At 40.5% G+C, this 6,000-nt stretch overlaps 1 protein-coding gene across 1 annotated transcript in view; it reads left to right on the top strand.

Annotated features, from left to right (window-relative positions):
- The first annotated feature begins 1,923 nt into the window (after positions 1-1,923).
- LOC149459194 (apolipoprotein L6-like) overlaps positions 1,924-6,000 on the top strand; it is a 72,045-nt gene continuing 67,968 nt past the window's right edge. The window contains exon 1 of the mRNA XM_089681558.1: positions 1,924-1,972. The gene's annotated coding sequence lies outside the window, so the exon portion shown is untranslated. The remainder of the gene's footprint in view (positions 1,973-6,000) is intronic.

Raw genomic sequence — 6,000 nt, 5'->3', positions numbered from 1 at the left:
TTTCTTTGTTTCTGTTATAAAAGTTTGCAAATAAATAATTGTTCTTCATAAATTTAGGCCGAGATGTATTCTGCTACATGTCTTTGGTGACAATAACCCAAATTAGGATGTATTTTTTAGTTTGCAGGAAAGTTCTAGAGTTCACAAACTATGGTATAGATCTGAATATTGATCAACCCTGAAGTACTGACAGCCAATCTAATTTCTTGAGGTCCAAGAATGTCAGAACAGTACAGATATCCCCCAGATAATTTTAATTGCAGAATTGCACATACTGTGGCCATTATGTGGAGTAGAGGAGTGGCTGTGTCCCCCTCAGTCTAACCTCCACCCTGCATGTGCCCCTAAGTCTAGCCCTCTGCTGTTTCATTAAATCTGCCTCCTGTGTGTCCCACTCAGCCTGGCCCCTTGTCAGGAACCTCTTGTCAGCAGTCAGAGAGATCATGCTCATTTTCATGCACATGCATATAGGAATGAGCACACAACAGCGTGCACATGAAAGCATCCACCACAGATACTGATGCCTAATAGACTCTTAAAACCTGGGGCCTGCATGGGATCATTGCTGGATGGTCTTTCAGCTTATTCCCTTGTTAGCCTGCTTGATTCTGTTCCTGACAGTTCTCTGGATTACCCTTGCCTGTTCATGTTTTCTGCTCATCCGTGTTACCAAACTTGGCCTGGACTTTTGATCAAGTTTCTGCCTTCAGATTCTGTATTTTGTTTGTCTGTCTCTGACTTGAACTCTGTTCATGATTTGGTACCTCTACATCCAGCTGCTACCGAATTCAGTTCATAACCTGACTCCATGCTTTTGATCATCCAAAATCAATACTTTCCAGTTCAACTCCACTGGTTTGGCTTCCTGACACCTGTGCCTTCCTCTGCCTTAGCAGTCCCTGTCTCTACTTCCAGAGGTGCTTGGATGGGAATTGTGCAAGAGGCCACCCTCATTATCTGGAGCTCCTCATACAAGTACGTGACACACCCGCATGTCATATTCAATCCAGCCTATGCATGTCCTAATCAGTTTGGCTCCTGCATGTCCTAATCAGTTGGGCCCCTGCACATTGCACTCAGTCTGGCCACTGCATATTCCCTTTAGTCTGGGTCCAGCATGTCCCTTCAGTTTGCACCTTGCATGTCCCCCTTGGTCTGGTCCCCGTGTCCCTCAGTCAGGCCCTATGTAGTGCTGATTTTACAGCAGGGGCAACCATTCTCCTGTTAGTGTTGGACAGTGATTTATGTTGGTTTTCTCTCACATTGAATATAGAGAGATCCAGATATGGATTGATGTGTGAGAATTGAAAACTTTGAGCAGCTTTCCTGGCCACTAACCCTCCATTACAGTATTCCTGCATACTTTCCCTGCACTGTCCACTGGTCTGATGCTGGGTAATTGGTGCCGGCTATAATGGAGGTAGTTGGCTTCCTGTGCCTGGCCACTCTTAGTATTGCCAGTTGAGCTCTGTATCCTTGACCAGGTGCAACTGCTGCCAATCATCTGAAGGGACTGGCCAGCAAGGAGCTAGAGATGCTCCCCAAGCAGATAGCAGCCTTTTTATGGCTCTGACTATGCTGGGGTACGCTGCTGAGGGCTGGAAAGGGCATTGCAGGTGTTCATTTCCATGGGGTAAAATGGAAAAACTGGCACAGTGCTATATGAGTCCGTTTCCATCACCTTTTGGGGAATTCCTTTTAAAACAATTTACTATTACCACTATAAATGTAGGATATTATAGGAAAAAGTATAAAAAGGGCAAATTGTTAGGAAAGTCCAACCTATGCAAACACATTTCAAATTACATGTACTGACTTCATAGGCAAAGGTCAGCTGCTGTTTTAGTTCCACTGGACTGAACTTTAGCACATGTTTTTATTACGCTTCAACCCATATATGATAAAACCGTTTCACTTTCGTCACTTAAAGTCAGCCACTGAACAACTAGCAGCTTTCTTCTCCTGGGGCAATGTGAGTATTATTTTCAACGTAAAATCTCTTTAAAATGCAACTACAGCGTACACCTCTTAATATAAATGTAATAAGTCATTTTACAAAAGGGCTCCTTTTATACAAAACAGATGAAAAGAATTTAAAATGATGAGCAGAGTGAAAATGAAATCAAGTACTTAACATTCTCTTTTGTTCTGTCTTTTACCCAAGGAATGGTGTCATTATTCGTAAGAATATCTAAATATGTTGTGTCGCTCCAAAGCATCCCATGGTATTCCTCCATTCCATAGTGCACCTGGGTGTGGAATCCCAGGAACCCACCCCCATTCCACATTGCACACACAACAGAAAGGATTGGGCCACAAACTAGTGACACTGAAACATCCAAAAATATTTAGGATGCACAAAGAACAAACCGTACACACAGGAAAAACTTCCTGCTTGAGGCCATGGGCTGATGCCTTTCACCCCTTATAAAGCTCAGTCATGGGGATCAGCTATGATTAAGCCCATAGGGGGCAAAATATGTGAAAGTGTGGCCTGGATGTTTCAACATAACTGGTGTGTGGCCTGATCATTTCTGGTGTGGGTCTTTATTTATGCCAAGTAAGGTTCTGACTTTAAAAAAAAGTGCATTCATATGTCTTTTGGATTAGTATTTGGATTACAATTGTGCAAATTAAAATTCATATGCATGTTCAACGCACTATAATGAATGTAAAATGTGCCTGAAAATACATGTGCAAATACCTGCTAAAAAAAAAAATCTTCAAATGTATTCTATGCCTTTTGGATTGACATTGGGGTACTATTAACCAATTTTACACCTTCCTGCCCAGGCCAGTTTTCAGGTTTCAGCGCTTTCGCACTTTGAATGACAATTGCGCGGTCATACAACATTGTACCCAAACTAAAATTTTATCATTTTCTTCACACAACTAGAGCTTTCTTTTGGTGGTATTTAATCGCCGCTGGGGTTTTTATTTTTTGCTAAATTAACAAAAAAAGACCAAAGATTTTGAAAAAAAACACGTTTTTCTTTGTTTCTGTTATAAAAGTTTGCAAATAAATAATTGTTCTTCATAAATTTAGGCCGAGATGTATTCTACTACATGTCTTTGGTGACAATAACCCAAATTGGGATGTATTTTTTAGTTTGTAGGAAAGTTATAGAGTTCACAAACTATGGTATAGATCTGAATATTGATCAATCCTGAAGTACTGACAGCCAATCTAATTTCTTGAGGTCCAAGAATGTCAGAACAGTACAGATATCCCCAAATGACCCCTTTTTGCAAAGTAGACAGTCCGACGTACTTCATAAGAGGCATGGCAAGTTTTTTGAAGTTGTATTTTTTTTGTCATAATTTTTCGGAAAATTAAAAAATTAAAAAAATTAGTTTCACTATTTTTTTTTTTACATATTGTCACCAGTGCAGTACAGCGTCATCATATAACTGGCATGGCGGTGATCAGGGACACTGACTGGTGACAGTATGAAAAAAAAAAATATATATTTTTTAATTTTTTTTTTATTATTTTTTATTAATTTTTTTTTTTTTTTAAGATTTTTTTTTCATATTTCACTATGACCAAAGTAGTGCAATGTTACCATAGTAACATTTTACTACTTTGGGGAAGTGATCAGTATTTTTTTTTTTTTTTTTTTTTACACAATTTGCTTCTAGCAAAGAATTACTTTGCTATAAGCAAGCATTTACCTGAATGACATCGATTCATTCAGGGTTTTTTTTTTTTTTTTTGTGCTTAGCTGTGATTTGGCCACAGCTAATCGCATGACATGTGCATGTGATTAGCTTTGACCATTCACAGCTAGACACTAGTATACAATGGATGGCATGAATGAAGCCATCCATTGTATACAACTGTCATGTGACCTGCTGTGATTGGTCACAGCAGGTCACATGGTACCGGCAACATGGGCCGATACTCAGATCTGTCATCGGCCGTGTCCGAGGTAAACGGCCGGTGACAGATCGCGCCACTGCGCGGCTCTGCAGGAGCGCGATCTGCGCATGTGCGGGAGGATGCCATATGGCGTCCACCTGGAACGCTGATGACATTTGCCGGCCGCCATTCGGCCATAGGGCAGGCGGCAAATGGTTAAACAAGTTATGGATAGACATGTGTCTTTTTTCAACTAGACTAACTATGTAACAGTTTCATTAATGTGCCCTGTAAGAAGTGATTATTTGTGAAAAATAACATTAATAAAATATTAAAACATCAGTTTAAACTAACATTAAAAAGTTGACTTTATAATGATTTTCCTGAAACATATTGAATTGGTATGCTGATGCCTTTTTTATTCAAGACTAAAAATCTAAAGATAGATTTTTTTTTTAGTCAGCTAAATTTCAATTAAAGCAAGTTAGTCTAAAAGCAAACAACCTCTGCTGCGCTTTATTTAGAAAACTAGTTTAGGTATGGTTGATCCAGGGTATATCCGATTGCCTCTTGGGGGATCAGGAAGGAATATTTTTTCTGGAGCAAAATGGATCATGCTTTATTGGGGTTTTTTGCCTTACTCTGGATCAACTGTGGGTATAGGATTGTGTATTTATATGATTGTATATATTTTTTTCCCTTCTATTGCATGGCCGGATCTAGTGGGGTGCTGCGGTGGGCTCCAAATTTCAGTTGTGCCCCGCAAGCCATCATCCCCCATGGATTGTGGATTGTGTATTTATATGATTCTTATTAATATTTTCCCTTCTATTGGTTGAACTGGATGGACATTTGTCTTTTTTTCAACCAGACTAAGTTATTATTTGTGAATATAAAATATTAGAACATTAGTTTAAACTAACATTAAAAAGTTGACTTTATATTGCTTTTCCTGAAAGATATTGAATTGCCAAATACACTATGTTGCCAAAAGTATTGGGACACCCCTCCAAATCATTGGATTCAGGTGTTCCAATCATCTCCATGGCCACAGGTATATAAAATCAAGTACCTAGGCATGCAGGCTGCTTCTACAGACATTTTTGAAAGATTGGGTCTCTCTCAGGAGCTCAGTGAATTCAAGCATGGCACCGTGATAGTTTGCCACCTGTGCAATAAGTCCATCAATTAAATTTCCTTGCTACTAAATATTCCACAGTCAGCTGTTAATGGTATGATAACAAAGTGGAAGCAACTTAGAACAACAGCAACTCAGCCACGAAGTGGTAGGCCATGTAAATTGACACAGCGGGATCAGCGCATGCTGAAGTGCGCAGAAGTCGCCAACTGTCTGGAGAGTCAATAGCTAAAGACCTCCAAACCTCTTGCGGCCTTCAGATTAGCACAACAGTGCATAGAGAGCATCAAGGAATGGGTTTCCATGGCAGAGTAGCTGCATTCAAGCCTTACATCAACAAGTACAATGCAAAGCATTGGATGCAGTGATGTAAAGCACATCGCCACTTTACACCAGAGCATTGGAGATGTGTTCTCTGGAGTGATGAATCATGCTTTTCTGTCTAGCATTCCTATGGACGAGTCTGGGTTTGAAAATTGCCAGAATGGTACTTGCTTGACTGCATTGTGCCAAGTGTAAAGTTTGGTGGAGGGGGGATTATGGTGTGGGGTTGTCTTTTATGGGGGTTGAGCTTGGCCCCTAAATTCCAGTGAAGGGAACTCTTAAGGCATCAGCATACCAAGACATTTTGGACAATTTCATATGCCCAACTTTGTGGGAACAGTTAAGAAAATGGCCCCTTCCTGTTCCAACATGACTGCGAACCAGCGCACAAAGCAAGGTCCATAAAGACATGGATGAGCGAGTTTGGGGTGGAGGAACTTGACTGGCCTGCACAGAGACCTGACCTCAACCCAATAGAACATCTTTGGGATGAATTAGAGTGGAGACTGCGATCCAGGCCTTCTCGTCTGACATCAGTGCCTGACCTCACAAATGTGCTTCTGGAAGAATGGTCAAATATTCCCATAGACATACTCCTAAACCTTGTGGACAGCTTTCCCAGAAGAGTTGAAACTTTTATAGCTGCAAAGAGTGGGCCAGCTCAAAATTGCTATGG

The sequence above is a fragment of the Staurois parvus genome, unplaced genomic scaffold (genome assembly GCF_062004578.1).
Source record: "Staurois parvus isolate SC_StPar_1 unplaced genomic scaffold, SC_StPar_1.0 ptg000270l, whole genome shotgun sequence".
NCBI lineage: Eukaryota > Metazoa > Chordata > Amphibia > Anura > Ranidae > Staurois > Staurois parvus.
Note: the sequence above shows the minus strand (reverse complement) of the source record. Positions and strands in the feature narration are given on the sequence as shown.